General features: G+C 49.0%; 1 pseudogene across 1 annotated transcript in view; it reads left to right on the forward strand.

Annotated features, from left to right (window-relative positions):
* The window catches only part of LOC147673926 (uncharacterized), a 206,331-nt pseudogene that overhangs the window by 165,760 nt on the left and 19,361 nt on the right, over nt 1-21,210 (forward strand). The window contains exon 9 of the transcript XR_015302522.1: nt 11,281-11,829. The product of XR_015302522.1 is annotated as an uncharacterized LOC147673926 (transcript). The remainder of the gene's footprint in view (nt 1-11,280; nt 11,830-21,210) is intronic.

Raw genomic sequence — 21,210 nt, forward strand, 5'->3', positions numbered from 1 at the left:
CAGCCTTGATCACGGGCAGAAAGTTTTACCAGGTGCTTCTGTGCTCGCGTTTTTTGTAACGTCTCTGATCACGTGACTGATGAAAGCCTGCATCTCCCAGAGTGCATCAATCCGTGCAGGTAATTGTTGTTTGTAGGAAATACTCGTTTTGCTGTCAGAACGATGGTATTCTGCTCAGCTACCTGATGCACACGTTGTTACATGTATCCCAATGGAATCAGTCAGAAAGTCTAAATTCGCGCAATGCAGAAAGTTGAGACATCTTGATTTGCAGGCTCCTGTCTCCAGAACGATTGGAAGGGGAATCATCCCCCAGCCAAATCCCTTCCAGCGCTGCCGTTGTTTTCGCCATATGACATCTCCTAAGTAGGTTTAGTGGCAGCGTGTGGGTCATGCTCCTTCATCATTTCTTTCCACAAACCTCCGAGTGAGGAGCCTCCAACCCTGCAGGGCGGCCTCTTTAACAACGGGCACGGAGACGCCCGCCAACTTCACAAAAACACACTTGAGGCCCACTTCTGGAAACGGAGCCCGTTAGGAGATGTCATATGGCGAAAACAACGGCAGCGCTGGAAGGGATTTGGCTGGGGGATGATTCCCCTTCCAATCGTTCTGGAGACAGGAGCCTGCGAATCAAGATGTCTCAACTTTCTGCATTGCGCGAATTTAGACTTTCTGACTGATTCCATTGGGATACATGTAACAACGTGTGCATCAGGTAGCTGAGCAGAATACCATCGTTCTGACAGCAAAACGAGTATTTCCTACAAACAACAATTACCTGCACGGATTGATGCACTCTGGGAGATGCAGGCTTTCATCAGTCACGTGATCAGAGACGTTACAAAAAACGCGAGCACAGAAGCACCTGGTAAAACTTTCTGCCCGTGATCAAGGCTGTAGTGCCGAAACTAGTTGGACTGCAGAAAGCGCTGTGCAACGAATCTTGTATTAAAAGCTCCGTTTCCAGAAGTGGGCCTCAAGTGTGTTTTTGTGAAGTTGGCGGGCGTCTCCGTGCCCGTTGTTAAAGAGGCCGCCCTGCAGGGTTGGAGGCTCCTCACTCGGAGGTTTGTGGAAAGATATATATATATATATATATATATATATATATATATATATGCAGAGAACTCTGGGTAGTTCCCTAGTTTAGGTGGAAAGCTGTGCCAATGTAGAGCACTCTCAACACCAGTGACACTTTAATCATCACGTCTGCCTTGAAATCCAGACAGACTACAGCACACTCGGGTTCGCAAGAAACAGGTTTAGTGGCACACAACAAAAAGGTAACGAGTTTCAACAGCCGCACCTGCCTTTGCCTGTGTATATTCTTTATTTTTTTCACAAAAAAAAACCCAAGGTTACAGGGACATTATAGTTAGGCTCAGATTTCCCTCATACAAAACCAGTGAAATTCAGCAGTTATAGATACCTGAGCTAACTATAACTTATGCCCCCTTAATGCACTGCTTATAACCTCACATATTACATTACTCATGACATGGTCAGTGACAACACTGATGACATCTCAAATGACATCACTGATGACATGATCAAGTGACTGTGTTTTTAAGAGTTTATTGGTGTTAAACATATATAATAACCTACTACAAAAGTTAAATTTGTATCCTTGGTGTATTACTACTGGATAATACTACTTCTAACATATATTATGTGAGTGGCTATGTGACTTTTCCCTTGTGTGTATGGGTGTGCAAGTGGCTGTATGGGTGTATAAGTGGATGTGTGAGTGCTGTGTGGGCGAGTGAGAAGCGGTCTGAGTGGCTGTATTGGTGACTGAGTGGGGTGCTAGTGGCTGTATGGGTGAGCGAGTACGTGTTTGATTGGCTGAATGGGTATGTAACTGGTTGTGTGGGTGTGTGAGTTTGTGAGTGCTTGTATGGGTGAGAGAGTGGTTGTGTTGAAAAGCTGTATGGGGGAGTGCGTGGGTGTGAGACTGACTGTGTAGGTAAATACGTGGGTGTGCAAGTAGCTGTATGGGTTAGTGTGTAGCTATGTGAGTGGCTGTATGGGTGTGACTGGTTGTATGAGTGGCTGTACAGGTTACTGAATGGTTGTGTGAGTGGCTGTATGAGTGAGGGAGTGGGTGTGAGAGTGTCTCTATGGAGAAGTGAGTGGGTATGTGAGTACTGGTATTGGTATTGGTATGTGACTCAATGCATGTGTGTGTGAGTGGGCGCCTCGAGAGGTTGTATGGGGTGAGTGGGGTAAGTGGGTGTGTGAGTGGTTCTGTAGATGATATAATCAGTGATGCCTTGTGCAGACGTAAAGACAGCCCTCTTTTATGTGTAGTATTTATAAGTGACTTTAAGCGGATTAAATGACACACTGTTTAATGCCAATTACATTTTTAAGCAACTAGCAGTTCTATTGAAAACAATTAACTGCTGGTCACTAAATCTGGGACGTTTTCAGTTGAGAATGATACTGAATATAGTACCCCACATTGCTCATATGAAAAGCTGCTTAAAGCTCCACCCTCTTTCCTGGCATTCCTTAGCCAAGATTGTTGCTGTTTTAGCTCATGGAATACTTTATGCAGCCTTATAATTGCGAATTTGAGTATTCTGTTTTATTGATCAAAATAATATAGTCTTTGACAGCAATTAAACACTATCTCTCTTCCCCACCGTAGATTTTTAATTTAAAGTTCTATTTATCAGTATAAGCTAAACAATTCCAATTTCACAATTATCATATACAAAAAAACTTTTCAAAATTAAAATAAGACATTTCTTTCAATGTTGACAAGTGGAGGAGGGGCGTGGCTTGGAGCCGAGGATGGCGGCCGCCTAAATCGTGAGCTCCGTAGCTGAGCCCTTATAAATCCTGATAAACCGGAGATCCAGATTTCCCACCCCGACCAGAGGAAAGGGGAAGGGACTGTGCTCCCACTAGCTGGGGTTTGGGACCGGGACCTGCCCTAATATCCTGGTGTCGTCTGTCGGAAAGTTAGCCGGTGCGGAGATCAGAGCAGACCAAGATGCCGGCCATAGCCTAGAAACGAAACTCTGAGCATCGAGGATTGGCAGAGAGGCTATGTCTGGTGGAGGACCCTGAGCACAGGAAAGCCGAGTGGCCCTGTTACCCGGACGCCTAGAGGACGGCTATTATGGCTCGAGAGAGAGGTGCGGGAATCCCGGAGGTCTGAAACCTGAAGTTGATCTGCGGTTTGACTACTTGGTGGCGGAAACCTAGGGGGCGCTGCGGGGGTGGTTACTTTAGGCACCCCGCGGGGGAGGAGCTATCGGGAGAGCCTGACCCAACACAGTGGTACGGCAAGAGAAAGAGTTGGCGCTCTTCCCTGGCGCAGGGCTCACGCACACAGCAGGCCGGAGGGGTGAGAGAGCCCCCGACTACCGGTGCTTAGCCATGGTCAAGCCAAAAGGGAAAAAAGACGGAGCTCAACCACTGGTGGAAAATGAATCACCTGGTCGGGAGGAGCAGGAGGAACACAAGCAGCTGGATGATCCCCAATTACAGCGCCAGCTGGATAAAATACTGGCAGCGATACTGGATTCCCGAGCGGCGCTACAACAGGACATATCGCAGGTGGCCACGGGGTTGGGCCTATTACGCGCTGATCATGGTAAATTGGCGGACAGGGTCAAAACGGTGGAGGGAGCGCTCCAAACTATCGAACCTCTGCAGAAAAACCTCACGGCAACAATGATGAATGTACTGGATCGTACAGAAGCGCTAGAGAAGCGGGCGGAGGATGCGGAAGGACGTAATAGCCAGAACAACACCCGCGTAGTGGGTCTGCCGGAAAAAGCGGAAGGGACGGACCTGCTGCAGTACCTCGAGACCTGGCTCAAAACTGTGGTAGCGCCCGAGGGCCTCTCTACTTTCTATACTCCAGGACGAGCGCATAGGATCCCGGCCCGGCCACCCCAGCAGGGCCGACCCCCAAGGCCAGTGGTGGCAAGGCTGTTGCATTTCCGTGATAGAGACTTGTTGCTGCAGAAAGCATGGACAAACGGTCCCTACTACGTGGGGAACAGTAAGGTTAACTTGTTCCCTGACTACACGTACGAAACACAGCGACGTCGGTCCTCCTTCCTGGACGTTAAGAGGGAGCTGCGGACTGAGGGACTCCAATACTCCCTGTTGTTTCCGGCTAAGCTGAGGGTAATTGTGGACGGTAAAACATATTTTCATGAAACTCCGGAAGATGCCTGTGTTTGGCTGGAGTTATATAGAGCCGGGAAGGAGGATGACGACCAAGGAACGCAGCGGATTGCAAGACAATTGCCTCAGAGGAAATCGAGGAGGCTTCAAAACAGACTGAGGAGGCCCTCGCTGCAACAAACAGAAGCGGAACGTTGAGATGTGCTCGAAGTGGCATCGGCTCTTTTGGGAGCTCAAGGAGGGGCATCACCGGGAGGATCAGACACAGAGAAGGACAGCGATCGAACAGTGTGCTCTTGCCGAAGGTTACACCGTCAACGGCAGAAGGCATATTGGATGAGGGCTAAAGCAGCTGCTGAACTGAATTGCTGATGATGCCGCAGAAAATATGGACTTCCTGTAGCAGGTTCTGATCAGGGACTATGAGTCGGGGGAGGAGGGATCGTTAAAGTTTTCATTTATCCGGGGCTCAGTTTGTGGCAGTAAGTACACAGAAGCTGGGTGGCGGCCCGTTGGCACCCGGTCCCCCTCATTGCCCTTATGGCGTGCCCTCAGTGACTGCTGATGGGCTTAGGATTGTGTTACAGTTGAAATTGGTTTGGATGGGAGATAGCAGTGCGTTACTAGGTCCTGTTCTGGGGTAGCGGAGGGCGGGGTAGTGGGAAACGCAGTTGGGGGGGGACGTTGACCGGTGTGGAAGTGTGTGTATGTTTCGGGATGCAGATGTTACTTGTGGGGAATGGGAGATACCGCTGATTTATGTTGTATTACCTGGAATGTGAGGGACCTACATACTATGACACGACGCCACAAGATTCATGCGTATTTGGTTCGCAGAGGAGTTCACATAGCATTACTCCAAGAAACCCATTTAACTAAAGAGGAGGGCATAGCACTGCAAAGACGATGGAGGGGGCAGGTCTATAACACCACCTATTCAGCATTCGCACGGGGGCTCTGATCTGGATACGAGCTGGGGTCCCTTTCCAACTCACCCGGTAGACGATAGACCCTTGGGGCAGATTTGTGGCCATAGAGGGTAGACTTAGGGGCAGAGATGTAGCATTCTGTAGTCTTTATGCACCTAATGTAGATCAGCTAGGTTTCCTGACACAACTTTCTGGTACGTTGGCGTCCTATCTTGCGAGCTCCCTGATAATTGGTGGAGATTTCAACTCCATAACGGACGTATCGCTGGATAGATCACACCCTCCATTGGCTGACTCCCCGATACATAGACTGACTAAAGGCAGACTGGACTGGCAGAATAGGTGGAATCTGGTGGAGGCCTGGCATGTGCATCACCCACTAGAACGAAATTATTCTTATTACTCCGGGGTGCACGATCTTCATGCCCGATTGGACGCAGTGCTGTGCTCCCCAATTTGCTGCCCAGTGTAGTATGAACTGAGTACCTGGCCAGAACGATCTCCAATCATAATTCACTGTTATTTACCATGCACTGGATGATTGGGATATCGAGTATCCCCACTTGGAGGCTCCGCCCTAAGACACTGGACCTGATTTTTCAGAGCAAAGTGAGCGAGAGGATCACCCAGTATTTTGCAGAGAACACCGGCTCGGCCTCCACGAGGGCGATTGAGTGGGATGCTTTCAAGATGGTGGTCAGGGGCATGTGCATAGGGAAACACGCGGGAGTGCGGAGGGTGCTCCTCCAGGACCTAGAGTGAGCCAAGACTAAACTACGTAAGGCAGAGTTGGCGCGACCTGCTCATCCTGAGCTTCGGGAGGAGATAAAGGCAGCGAAGGAAGAGGTCGCTGCAGGAATGGAAAGGTTGCGCTGCTATGACTCTAAGGCCCATACCACAAGAGCTCATGCGGAGGGAGACAAGGCAGGGACGCTGCTGGCCTGGCTGGCCAACCCGACCAAGAGGGGCACCCCTATTTTGGCCCTGGTTGATGATGGCGGGGAGTTGGTGTACACCCAGAATGGGAACCTGCAGTGTTTTTTGCGCTACTATGAAGAACTCTATGAGAGTTCACTAGTGGCGAGAGACCTGGAAATCGGTTCCTTTTTGGAGGGACTTTCACTTCCGGAATTGGAAGCAGAACAGGCGACATGCCTCGGCCGAGATATAGAGTTGAGCGAAATTAGAAGTGCTATTAAGCGCATGGCTAGAAATAAAACACAGGGAGTCGACGGGTTGCCGATAGAGTTCTACTTGCTGTATATAGATATACTGCAAAAACCACAGTTGATGGACAGAATGCAGAAGAATGTCATACATTCACCCCAGTACAGAGATCTGGGCCTAAATCCATTGTTTGTTTGCACTCCACACCACTGGATTCAAGCAAGCCGGGCTGAAGACGGCTGGAATGCCAGAAACCGGTCCTCGGAAGCTTGTTTCTGGTCCAGGGAAGGCGTGGCTTGGCAGTTCGGGCTGGACTGTTCCCTTGAGGCACAGGAGCAGACTGATTTGCATATGGCCATGTATGAACTGGGGTGGTGTGGAGTGCAAAAAAAACATGGATTTAGGCCCAGATCTCTGTACTGGGGTGAATGTATGACATTGTTCTGCATTCTGTCCATCAACTGTGGTTTTTGTATATAGATATACTGGCACCGAGACTCCTGGAGGTCTATAGGGAAGCAAAGGGGCTGGGCAGGTTGCCTGCTTCAATGCGAGAGGCCTTAGTGATTCCCCTCTTAAAACCAGGGCGGGAGGTGGCAAATCCAGCCTCCTACCGCCCTTTATCGATGCTGACAACTGACTTTAAAATACTGAGCAGTATATTGGCGACCCGACTGCTACACCATATGACCACATTTATCCATTTGGATCAGGCTGATTTCATCCCAACGAGGAACACATCCACGAACATCAAAAGATTAGTGAGGTTGCTTGAAGAAGACCAGCTGGAGGCACCACAACCAATGGTGTTATTGGTGGACATTGAAAAGGCTTTTGACAGCTTGGAGTGGATTTATTTATATACCACGATGGGGCGATTTGGCCTCGGGCCGGCTTTATCAGCTGGACGATAGTGCTCTACACATCGGCTGTGGCTAGAATGCGCGTCGGATTGCTGATCTCCTCGCAGTACCCAGTGAATCGAGGCACGAGACAAGGATGTTCGTTATCCTCTTTGTTGTTCACCTTGGCGGTAGAGCCGTTAGCGGTGAAGGTCCGACTGGGAGACCACTCTGACGGTCTGTGGTGTAGAGGAGGTCGGCAGTACATATCCTTGTACGCCGATGACCTGCTGCTATTCCTTGACAACGCCAGTGGAGCGCTGACGAGAGATGGGTCTTTGCTTTTGGATTTTGGCGGTATATCTGGGTTGAAAGTGAACTGGTCGAAAACTTGCCTGATCCAGTTGAAGCAGGGAGAGCCCCAGCCAGTTACTGATAGAGAGGTGAGGTGGGAACCCAATTGTTTGAAATATTTGGGAGTGCATATCTATCATACAGCAGCCGATATGCTTGAAGGCAATGTGGGACGTGGCTTGAGGGCATTGAAGAGTAGCATGACCTTCTGGGCCACAGTCCCTCTGTCAGTGACGAGGCGCATAGCGCTGTTAAAAATGATAGCGCTCCCTCGACTTTTGTACTTTTTCAGGACTCTTCCAGTGTGGATCCCGTGTTCAATGTTTAAATTGTTGAAGTCACTCATAGTGAGTTTCTTTTGGGGAACGAGCAGACGCCGGGTTGCGTTGGCGACGCTCATTAGGCCTAAAGCCGAGGGGGGACTTGCGGTCCCGGATTTTGAGCTGTACTACCTGGCGGCCCAGCTCCAGGTCTTAACGCAAGCAGTGATAAAAGAGTTTAGAGGTCCGAATCAGCAGCGAGGCAGGGGCATACCTCGCCATGTGCTGTCCTACATAGTGCTGCAGCAGAAACTGGATCTTAAGGGCCTGTTGATGGAGGAGAAAACACTGCGACTATGCTGGAATCGTTTGCAGTGTAGGGCGGGAGTACTGCACCCATATGCGCCTGAGATCCCTTTGGGAATGTGTCACCGGGTCACGAAAGCACCGGGATCGTTCCCAGTGACTGACTCTCCGTCTTCCCTGCAGGATTGGTCCGGGCCCTTTAAGAGAAGCCTTGATTCCCTTGGCCGTGAGTCCGCCCTCTGACGTCAGGGAAGGACAGCCTATCCCCAGGAGATGTTGCCGAAGAAAAGGAGGACCCAGAAGACGCGGAGTTGCTGCTGTGCTGATTAGACATCGAGCCCTGGAGAAGAAGCAGACGTGGAGAACAAGGAATGGAGGACGCCGAGACGGACGGGAGAACCAGAGGACCCGGGACGAGGCAAGCCGACAACGGAACGTCGGAGCGAAGGAGAGAGTCGGAGTCCCCGCCGAGGGAGAAGCCAGGAGGCCACCGGTCCCATGCACCTCCCAGCCAGGCGCAGGAAGATGCGTGGCTCAGTCAGGTACGGGGTCGTTTCCGCAACCTACTTCGTTTTAATAAGGGGGGAACCGGGTAACGGAGGGAGTGGGAGGGACCAGGACACACCTGTTACTTTGTGCACTTCACAGTCACTTCGGGTTCTATGCTTGTGAGTCCGTTGTTGGTGACGGTGGTTCGGTCTATCAATTCCCCACATTAGTTACCCTCACTCCCTTCCCCTTTAATTACTTGGACTTAGGCAGTGAAGTAATTGCCACCTTTCTTTTGTTTTCTTGTGGACACCGGGCAAGACGCGAAGACCGGGCTGTGGAGACCTCCGAAGAGTAAAGCAGGAAGCTACCCCAAGTCCCCTGGAACTGTATACTGACTTAATCAGCTTAATAAACCTGTTTACTAAGACCCTAGTAGTGGCTCCTTCCCTCCTTGTATACCCACCAGGTTACAGAATGATAACAGCGCTTCCACATGGTGGTGACTGGACACCTCTGCTGGAATGGGAAGATGCAGGGATCCATATATTAGGAGACCTGTATGAGGATGGGGCCTTGTTGCCTTATCAGACATTGCAGGAGAAGTTCGACCTGCCGAGGGGGGGGGGGGATTTCTTTTGTACGCAGCGCTAACTAGAGCACTCCAAGTGCATTGGCGGGAGGGGCTGGCAGAACCTAAGATGACCATGGCATGCCAATATACCATGATGGCGGCCGGGACTTTCAGGGCGGTCAACTGTCTTTACTCTAGGATGCTTAATGATGGATTGACTCCCTTGGAAGTGTTGAGAGAAAACTGGAAAGTTGACATAGGGAAGCCCATCCCTGCCCCGGCATGGTCACAGATCATGCGCAGAGCCTGGAAGAGCACGAGAAACGCGAGATTCCAGCTGGTACATTTTATATTCTTCATAGAGCCTATTTGACACCGAAGAAAATCCAAAAATATTTTCAGGTGCAGGAAGCGGCGTGCCCTCGCTGTGCACGAACAGGTGCTGACCTGCTGCATATGCTGTGGTCTTGCCCTGAGATGGGGGACTATTGGAAGGAGGTAGGAGAGGTACTGAACACCATTACGGAGTGACAGCTGACCATTGATATAGCCACTGGTATCCTGCATTGGTTTCCCCACACATCGAAAAACAAAATCACAAGTAAATATATAGATATGGGGCTATTACTGGCGAAACAAAAAATAACGAGACGTTGGAAAGCAACGGTGGGTCCTAGCAGTGAGAAATGGAGGGCTGAATTGGTGAAGTAGGCGACAATTGAGAGCACGCTTAGATACCAACAGGCCCGACGAATAAATACAGATAGGGCCTTGGAGATGGCAACGGCATGGGAAACATTGGTACAAGCATTGCAGGATTATCAGATAGAGGAAGAAAGAGAGGTGATTGCAGAAATGGTAGGAATCCCGAGCTAGGACAGGTATGGCTAGGAGTTCTATAAGGAGTGGCTCCTGTTCCCACACGCCTGTATAGATCCGTGAGATAGTACACACCGGCGACATGGGGGGAGGGGAGGGACCACAACACAAGTTGGGGGGATGTTGGAATTGTAAGAAGTATTGGGATATGCTTATTATCATTTGGTTTTCATTACAATGCGAAGATTGCATTTTCTTTTATTATTTTTCTTCTACTGTACAAAGGATAGTGGGGTTACATCCTGGAACGGGGACTGAACTGACCAGCTAATTGGTGGATTGAATGTACATTTATGATGTTTGTATAAAACCCAATAAACTACGTTTAAAAAAAAAAATGTTGACAGGTGGATCCTTTTCCCGAACAAAATAGAGAATCTATTTGCAGTATTTGTAGACTGCGTTACTCATCCCCTAGGGGATATCATGGCGCTGAAAAAGCTGCTGTCTCAGGAGTTCCATAGATTCAATAGAATAAGGGATAGAGATCAGTTTCTAAAGACCCAGATATTCAATTTTCTTCTAAAGCTAAAGTAGTCCACCATGAGGTGGATAACAAGTGGCAGAGAATTTCATTGTGACACTGCTATGTTGAAAAATAAGCGGCCACTTGTCCTTACTCTTAATGAGCATTATTTTAGCTAATGTTAGATTCTGTGATCTCAAATTTTGTGAATGTTTGTAAACGTCTAATTTATGACAGAATCACAGTATATCTACAATTTTAGCAGAAGTAAAACTTTCGGGATACTTTCAAACCCAAATGTAGCAGACTGTAAGCAAAAATATGTTGATTCTAATATCTTATGCAAAAGTTATGCAAAACTGTGGTAAAGTACTGTGTTGTGGCAGGGTGCGTTTAGATTTTAGCCTCTTTTGTTTGTTGTACGTTTACACTCTGCCCAGATGCTTGTGAACCTATATTCCAAGATGGGAATCTTTGCAAGAACATCAAAGGTGAAGAATGACTATGGCCCTCCAAGGTCTCTGCCTTGCTATGTAATTGATTATTTAGATTTCTTTCAAAACATTATCTTTACCATTGAAAACATTAGTGGTACGTGTTCCGTCAGTAGTAGATGCATGTATAATACTAGAGGTAGTCTATTGATTCTCCGGAGGCAAGGCAAACTACAGCGTACGGAAAGGAAGATTCCTTGAATGGATCAAAAATAATGCTTAAAAGAAGAACAGGACAATAAACTGTCCTTCTCGCGACTTAATTCGATAGCATTCCTAATCCGTCAACAGATCTTCCTTTCCATCTATTTGATGACAAATGCATAACATCAACAGACTGACTGACTAATTTCAATTCTATTTTCCATCAGGTTCAGGCTCATGATTTCATGATGCCACTTCCGGTCAGGCCTCATCCGACCCCAGAAAGAGAAGAAATATCTGGGCCATCGCAGAGTGAAGTCCACCATTATAGTCATGCTCGCATCAATGAAACCGCTGGTCAAGACTCCAAGGCCTCAGCAAGATCACCTTCCGCAGAACACAAATACTCCTTTCTTGTCAAGTTCCATACGTACACTGAGCCCACAAACACCTTGCCCGCGGAGAGGCACATCTATCATGAACCCCATGCCCATGAGACCATTGACTTTTATGCCATGGGCCGTGGCTCACTCTGTCAGGAAGAAAATATTTATTCTGAGGTGGAGCTGAAGCAAAGAAAAACTGGCGGCATCGCAGAGGTAGAGAAGAGGCCAGCAACCCCCACCCTTCCTGCAGCCAATCCAATACCAAGGCTCAATGCAAACAAAGCTTCAACACTGCCTCCCCGATCCCAGTGGGACCCACTCGCCAAAGAAATGTCACTTCCGCATCGACTGCTGGCTAGGAGCCCTTCAAGACAAGCCTTTAAAGCCCAGGTAAGAGTGGTGAGTGGATATGGTCATGTGCTGTGATTCTTAGAGTGCTTTGCCTCGCAAAAGGCCTGGGTTAAGCTGTGTAGGTGTGACTGAGCATAGTCAAATTTAATCTCTCATTACTGACAATATTCGTTGTGGATGAAGTTATATGAATTTCAGAAACATCAGTCTTACTAGGTACACCAACTTACCTTAAGCTCCAAAGTCATACCCACTAAAGGATGCCTTAGGGTGCCAGTAATATTTTAAAATGGCTGCATTTGTGACTACAAAAGTAAGCAAAGAAAAAATAAAAGTAATAACAAAAATGAGTCTTGCTTACCATGATGCCTGGAATTCTATAGAGCTATAAATCTCATACTGTGCTAACTTTATTAAAAAGCTGTGAATAAATTACATTTTGGAGTAGCGATACATCCAATGGTAATTCCATACAACAACAACATTTATCATCCTCCACTCCAGCAGAATTCACTCCCAATACATAAACTCGAAACTAAAAACCCATGCAAATGCCATATATGCTTTGCCCATCTTCAAATGCAATGAATTCCTTACGCAATTTGCAGACATTTTTAATCGCCATCAGAGGTAACATTTCCTCCAGCATCAGCAATAATCCTAATTTGTATAGGACTGTACACCCTTAGTCTAGCACTCTGCTGTCCATGCAAGAGAGAAAATGAACAGGGATTAGAAGAGGTAGGCCTTGAAACTTCTCCTAACAGTAGTATGCTCTTCCACAGTTCTCAGGTGGTCCATCACCTTATTCCACAGAGTAGTGAGCATGACCAGGAAGGCCCAACCATCAGCTCTGCTCTGCTGACTGTGTGACTTGGCCACTGCTATATCAAGGGGGTCTAGAAGACAGAAGCCTCTTTCATCCCTAATGCATATCTTCCAGGTCATTAAAATATACGACAACTCCAAATGGGCTTTTGTGAACTAATGCTAAGATGGTTCAAACCTTGTCTGTGACACTGCTGACAAATGGTAAAGAAAGGAGAGCACATTTCAGAACATATTGATATGTCTTGTGTGGTCCACAGAGTTCCATACTATGTTCCGCTTGTTGCTGCAGACCGGCGGGTTCTCTGATTGTTATCATGCACCTATATGCAGAAGCCCTGCCAAGTACCTTGTATCATGTGTTAGACTAACGCATTTCAGTATGGCGGTCCGCATCACCGCGCTGAAATGGAAAGTCACACATTATAGCGCCTCCTCAGCTGTCAAGCTTAGCTGGAGCACTGTTTAATTCACAACTCACTGACTGAGTAAAGCTGAAGTGGCAGTACACATATGCTCAGGCCAGGCTTGGGGGCTGGCTAACAGCTGCTCCCAGCTCTTGCTAAGCTACTGCAAATGATTCTGCTACAATGTAACATAATAACCCTGATTTAATCGACACCAGCGCAGCATTACTGGATACATTCACTGACGTCATCATGAGGAGTCAGTACCCAGACTGTCAAGTCACTCCCCGCTTTTTGGTTAATACCTGTAGATCTAGCGCTGGGACACCCCGTCGCTGGGGCAGCCATGCGCTCTTCAAATCCCATAACATAACAGTGTGTGTCACACACCTTTAGGTGGGTGCAGCCGCCTGTGAAGGCAGCAGACAGTTTAGGAATTAAGTTTGGCAATAGCAGCACAGTCCTGTGCTGCTTGCATCGTGTTGTGTGACCCCGGCCACTGCCAGAGTGGTGCTAGGCTCAGCAGTTCGAGCACTGCAGTCCACTGTGCAGCCAGCCATATGAATGTCCTTTGCCGCGCGGTGAGGGGTCGAGTTCGTGGACCTGACCACCGTCATCTCTGCGGCCTGCCATAGTGAGTTTTTGTGGCCAGGAATGGTCAGGCGCTCGGTACACAGTAACTGGATCTCCTTCCTAGTACAATTTGCCCTTTTTAGGTCTCGCCTGGAATAAGCATCCAAAGGGTGCGTCCAGGCGGAGACTTATAGCTGCCTGTCTCGGGGAATGAGGGACAAGAGGGTGTTACGAGCTTTTGCTGCCAGATTTGGGTGCGCGAACGCGCACGTTCCGTCCCGCACCGTGCACATGCGCGCGCATATACACAGACAGACAGACACTCGCTCACACACACCCCCTCCCCCCCCACAGTCACACACACACGCATACACACAGACTCCAAGACACATACACACACGCACGCACGCTCACACACATACACAGCCCCCCGCCGCCGCACGCGCACACACACATGCCCCCCGCCTTCGCAGCTCAGCAACAAGGCGAAGCCCCACTCACCGGCTTCCTTGGTGCGGCGGCGGCTCTCCTCTCATCGGCAGCTGCAGGGCCCGGCAGAAGGGCTCTTCCTCCCTCTTTCGGCACCGGGGCGCAGGGTAGGCTCTTGCCTGCTCCGGTGCTCATAACAGCCTGCGGCTCTTCCGTGGGAGGCGAGGTAGGCTCCCGCCCTCCTACTTCCTGTTTCAGGTTGTCCCGCCCGGCCTGCCTGACTTCCTGGTCGCAGGCCGGCGGCGATGTTCGGTTTGTACCGGACCGCGGGCGCCTGGACAGGTATTAAAAGGAGCGGGGGTCTCTCCGCCCCCCCCCCCCTCCACTGCCCCGGACTACTTCTTCCCTCGGACTCCAGCATCGACGCGCGGAAGCAAACTTCTCCCTGGTCTGGAAGACTTGCTCCTCTCGGAGGGTGGCGGCCCCAGGTAAGGGCAGAGGGCCGGGGAGAGGGTCAGAGGGGGCCGGGGAGAGGGGTGCAGGGAGCAGGCGAGCTCTCACAGGGGGAGGGGGGGCGTCTATAGCAGAGGCTCGCGAGTTATCTAACGCTGCTGAATGAAGCGCACGTGACAGGCGGCTCCCACGTGCAGATACATCTCTGCACCTGCCATGCTCTATCTGTCCGTCTGTCCTTTGCTCATGAGCAGCGCCCGCCCTACATACCTTCATAACCGGGTCACCTGCCCTTCTGTCCTTTGTCTACCTGACTACGTATGTACAGACTGCGAACTCAACCCAAGAGCCCCGTCAGCGCCCCTTGTCACAGTCTGCACATCGCGGCCCCCCTGGCTTTTTCACTTATTTCGCCCTTTGTCCTGCCGTCTGTCCATCCGTCCACTCAACCATACGGATGCAGCTACCCATCCGTCCACCTCCCTGTCCGTCTGTCAGCCCGTTCGCTCTTCCATCTGTCCCTTCTTCTGTCCGTCCATCCTTGTGCAACTCTCCACCCAACCATGTGTCTGTACATCTATCCGTCTATCTGCCCGTCTGCCTTTCTCTCTTTCCATTGATTCATCCACCTGTCTGTCCATCTTTAGTTTTCTCGCCTGTCCCTGTCAGTGTACACCTGTCGATCGGCGGTCCATGTGTACTCTCTCTACGTTGTCAGCTCGTTCTATATGTATATCTATACTTCTCCGTTCTGCAGTCCCCCTTTCCTGATGTGCAATCGCTCTTCGTTATTTCTCCGGCTCTCCTCTTCCTCAGTCCCTCTCCCTGACATGTCTGACTACATGCCCCCCCCCCTCACCCCACTCCCGGCCCCCTCCTCAGCGTCTGTTGCCTGTCCGGGTCACACTCTTGCAGCGCCTGCACCAATAGTTGCTTGCACATATAGCGCTATATGGTGTCTGTGCACCTCTCAGCGCGCCAGCATGCCTTCCAGCCTTTCACCACCCCACGCACTGTCTCTTTAAATACTCCTCTCTCGTCCTTGCAGCGCTCACCCTCTCCACTCACGAGCCAGCGCATCTCTTTCGTTTTCACACTCCTCTAAGAGGGCTCGCATCTCACAGCACACCTGCCTTTCGTGTTTACTAAAACGTCTGCTGTCCCTTTGACTGACACCCAGCTGTCTCTTTTTACTGACACCCCAGCTGTCCCCTTTTACTGACACCCATCTGTCTCTCTTTATTGACTCTCCAACAGTCCCTTTTACTGACTCTCCATCTGCCCAATATTACTGACACCCCCTTCCCCTTTAAGTGATACCACAGAAGTTCTTTTTACTGACGCCATAGCTGTCCCTTTTTACTGACATCCTCAGCTGTCCTTTTTACTGACACCCCAGTTACCCTTTTTTTTTTACTGACACCACAGCTGTCGTTTTTTATGGAAACACCAACTGGCTCTTTTCACTGACACACCAGCAGTGCTTTTTTACTGACACCACAGCTGCCATTCTACTGACACCCCAGCTATCTCTCTGTATTGACACCCCATCTGTACTTTTTCCTGATGCCCCAGTTCTCCCATTTTACTGACGCCACAGCTGTTAATTTTTACTGACACCACAGCTGTCCTTTTTAGGTCTCACCTGGAATAAGCATCCGAAGGATGCGTCCAGGCGGAGACTTATAGCTGCCTGTCTCGGGGGTATGAGGGACAAGAGGGTGTTACGAGCTTTTGCTGCCAAACGCGCACGTTCCGTCCCGCGCCGTGCACATGCGCGTGCATATACACAGACAGACAGACACTCGCTCACACACACACCCCCTCCCCCCCACAGTCACACACACATGCATACACACAGACTCCAAGACACATACACACACGCACGCACGCGCACACACATACACAGCCCCCCGCCGCCGCACGCGCACACACACACATGCCCCCGCCCTCGCAGCTCAGCAACAAGGCGAAGCCCCACTCACCGGCTTCCTTGGTGCGGCGGCGGCTCTCCTCTCATCGGCAGCTGCAGGGCCCAGCAGCAGGACTCTTCCTCCCTCCTTCGGCACCGGTGCGCAGGGTAGGCTCCTGCCTGCTCCGGTGCTCAAAACAGCTGCGGCTCTTCCGTGGGAGGCGGGGTAGGCTCCCGCCCTCCTACTTCCTGTTTCCGGTTGTCCCGCCCGGCCTGCCTGACTTCCTGGTCGCAGGCCGGCGCGATGTTCGGTTTGTACCGGGCTGCGGGGGGACACACGAGGGGTAGGCTCCCTCCAGAATTTAATTACTTAAGGTGCCCACAAATTATGGGGCAGTGGCGCTTTTGCTCGCACGTGATGGCCCGGCCACACACTGCTCAGTGCTGTAGGCCATTATAATCAGGCCGCCGCAGCATTCATTCTTCAGTTAGAATTTCCGAGCCGGCAGAGGGAATAAGTGCAGTGGACGGGTTAATGGAAAGCCATGACTGACCGGCGTCACTGTCGGTTTACAGCGCCGGCTGCCAGGACTCCGTGAGGACAGCAGCAGCCTGGACAGAAGTCTGCCGTAGGGGTAGCTCACTCGTGGCATGAGCACCCAGCAGCCCAATTGCAGTGCGAGTCACCGACGTGCCAATCACGCTTATGGGTGAAAACCTTCACTGTAAGTAGACAGTAGTTTCAGCCACTTACCACCCTGTTTGTCAGTGTTAACCACCAGTGTCACACACTTTGCAGATTTGCCTCAGATAGACAGAATGACGCCGGGCGGCATGTTTGTTTTTCATTGCTGCGCCCCCATCCGCAGTCTTTGTGCCATCTGACCCGACCCTTACAGTGTTGTGGGGAGGGTCATGGTGGAGGGTATTGGTTTGCAGCCTGCTGGGCCCATGCCTTCCTAAGCCCCCACAGATTTACCTCAGATTGTTGTAAAAAAACGCTTCACAACTCTTGCCCTCCAATCACATATTGTTTCAGGAACGGGGGCACAGCGTTTGTTTATTCTCCCGATCCCGGGACTTTTTCGGTTAGCAGACAGTACAAGCGTTTAAGTGTGACCTTGACCAGCCCAAGCTGTCAACCGCCCCAGTCGAGGCTTTTGACATATGTACTGTAGAACCTGGGAGACAATACAACCCAGCGTGAGGATGTGGCCAGCCAGCAGCAACAATTTGGTTGGGAGCAGTGATAAATGTGCAGCGTGCTCACTGGAAGATGGCAGCTAAGTTTTTCAGAGGTCGCAAAACTGCTGTCATTAATTTAGGTAATGGGCATCAATTGCGAAACTGAATTGAAATACCAAACTAGTTAAACATATTTTTACAACAAAATGTATTTCTAACTTACAGATCAAAAGGGTATTTACAGGCCGACACTGAGATAAGACAGCTGTTATTTGGTCTAGATTACCAGCTGAATTTTATTAGATGCTACTAAAAGATTTTACAGGAAGGTATGGTATGGTATGGTTGGAAAGGGTCAGGGGAACTTCACAAATCACGTCAGGTGTGAGTGGTGTATTTAATCCGGGTACCACACTGCACTTACTAAAAAAATGTTTTTTCGTTTTGTACCATACATTTTCCTAAACCACTGCTCTTTATAAGGTATCACTAAAGGTGTTGCACAGGATATGTGAAAATCACTTATACCTGTCTTGAAAACATAGAAATGTTACTCGTGTGTACTAAAAACTTGGCAGCTATGTTTGGGCCGCGCTGGTGATAGTCGGGTGACACTAGTCAGTGGGGACGGAGATAGTGTCACACAGTCATTGAAATGTCACTCATAATTACACTGAAATTATGAATATGTCACACATAGCAATCTGAAACCTTGGCAGCTATGGCGCTAGGCAGGTGAATACAGCGCTCCCAAGCGCTATAAAACTTGTCGCTTCAGAGCCCCCACATCCTAAAAATCTCACCACACACTGGAAGGGAGCAGGCTCTGGGGTCATCGGTCTAAAGCACTTTTCTAGTAAAAAGATTATTCCACACAAACTCATCCAGAGACCCAGTACCCCTGATACTCTCCTGCAGCACTCTCACCACAGTGAGACTCGTGTGAAACCAATGACGTGTCAGAGGGAGAATGACACCAAAGGATGAAAGGTAGAGGCTGCCCAGCAGAGATGTGAACCTATAATCTGCAGAGAAACACACACACACACACACACACACACACATACATACACACATACATACACACACATACATACACACACACATACGTACATACAAACACACACAAACAAACCCAAACACATAAACACACGCACACACACATACATATATGCACATGCACGCATGCACACAAAGTCACTGAAAAAAAGGACAAATTAACACTAGGTATCAATTACATTAAACAATGTTCCATGTGTAGCGCTTAACACAAAAACGAATGAATAGCCCCTGACAACTATCCAACACTGCCAGCTCTTTCCTGTATACCCGAGCATATTGTATAATGCTATTAAAACAGAGACTTTTTTGGTCAATCCTGAGCAGCGCATGTGCTGCTCTTCGAAGCACGCTGTATTCAGGTATGGACTTGCTAAATGTGTAGCGCTTAACACAAAAACGAATAAATAGCCCCTGACAACTATCCAACACTGCCAGCTCTTTCCTGTATACCCGAGCATATTGTATAATGCTATTAAAACAGAGACTTTTTAGGTCGATCCTGAGCAGCGCATGTGCTGCTCTTCCAAGCACGCGGTATTCAGGTATGGACTTGCTAAGATAAGCTTGCAGTTTTGTCCTATCGCTGAAGGTTGGTAGGTTGGGGAAGAAGTGTCTGGGGCGTCCTTTAAACAAGCATTTGCAATGCAATAGGTCTCACTTTTGCGAAAGTTTAAGCTATTAGCATTGTAAATGACAATGCCTTTTATTTATGTTTTAAAAGCAAAAACATAAATAAAAGGCATTGCCATTTACAATGCCAATAGCTCTAACTTTAATAATGCAAGACCTATTGCATTGCAAATGCTTGTTTTTATAGCGCATGGTCATGATCATTCTGAGCTGCCTGTGTAAGTTACAGCTGACCTCTGGAGTCACAGTCTCTCTGCTCACTGTAAGTTGAGTTCAGTGCAACTTATGGGGTGAGTCTCATTCACTCATTTTGGGGGAGCCTGGTGCCAGTCCCAACTACTTTTACTTTCAGCGCCAGCGTCACTAAGTCAGCAAAGCCTGTAACCCTGTGACTGGTTGCTGCTTAGTGCTCTGCCTGTGTTGCTGATTTTCTTGCAAGGTGCCTGCCCCGCTGTCAGTGGGTAGCGAAGCAGGCACAATGTGCAGTGTCCTGGATTTTGCTTTTGTTGTGGCCGGCACCACGGGGAAGTCAGGCGAGAGCATATCTTTAACATGGCTCTCATGCTCCTTGCCCCCCTCACCACAGACAACATGATGACTGTCTTTCTATGACGGTACTGGCCGCCATTATATTATGTTGTTCATACCCAAGGAGCCGAGCAGCCCCATGTACATGCTACCAGATTCCCTATGTGGATCCAAGTTAAACTTCACCCGGACCTGATCACCTTGGATTGTGACTTGATTTTGCTCCCGAGAAAGTGTCACACATAGTCATTGAATTGCCACTCATAATTACAGTGAAATTATGGAAATGTCACACATAGCAACTTGAAACCTTGGCAGCTATGAATTGCAGATGACACAGAATTCGTCCTAAATCTGCATCTCCCCAAGGCATAATCACTCTTCACACGTGACTCTAAATTAGAGGTATATTCGTCTTCGCACTTCTTATTATTTCTCCGTCAAAAAATACTGTTTCCTCATCAACCTCTAATGCAAAATGAGATGTGCTAAATGGATGGTTTCTTTCCCTCAGTCTGTCCCAGTGAATTCACTGGGTGTCCTTCTGGACCCTACCTCCAACATCTTGTCCCAAATTACTCTCATAGCTAAACTTGCAGTCTTTTTCAGTATATATTCTTAAAAAGCTAAAATACCATTGGCGACCGGTTTGGGCATGCAAAATGTCACAGGGCCATGTACAATTCCTAAATAGCGGGTTGCAATGTATTTGCGACTCGCTGTTTAGGAATTGCGAGCCGCTATTAGGAAGGGGCGTTTCCCTCCTAATGGCGACACCAAAGCCATATATGAATTTCTGCGACCACAATTGCAGTTGCAAAACACTTGCAAATTACCACCCTCTACAAGAGGGTGGTAATGCACTCGCAAAAGGGAAGGGGAAAATGCAAGGGAAAATATTTTTAGGGGCAGGCAGTGGTCCCAGAAACCACTGCCTGCCCTTAAAAAAGGAAACGAAAACGTTTCATTTTTAAATGCATCCAGTTTTCCTTTAAGGAAAACGGGCTGCAGTTAAAAAAAAAACCTTCTTTATTGATTTATTGAAAAACACTCCCAGGCATGGTGGTCTGCTAAGCCCTGCAGGCCACCATCTCTGGGAGGGCCAGCTATTCCCAATGGGGTCGCAAATTGTGAGTGGCTCATTAATATTCAAGAGCCTCGCATTTTGCGACCCCATTGGGAATCGCAATCAGTGTCTCTGACACTGTAGTCCATTGTAAATTGCGCCTCGCAATTTGCACCTCGCAATCGAGTGCAAATTGCGAGGCGCAATTTACAAGGGTCATACATCTGGCCCCTAATCTCCATGGAGCACGTAAACACCAATCTAATCACTGGTTTTTGCTTGTTTGGACTTTAACAATGCTTTGAGAGGGACCTCAAAAAGTAACCAGCTCTCTGTAAAGCAGTTCT

The sequence above is a fragment of the Lissotriton vulgaris genome, chromosome 12 (genome assembly GCF_964263255.1).
Source record: "Lissotriton vulgaris chromosome 12, aLisVul1.2, whole genome shotgun sequence".
Taxonomy (NCBI): Eukaryota; Metazoa; Chordata; class Amphibia; order Caudata; family Salamandridae; genus Lissotriton; species Lissotriton vulgaris.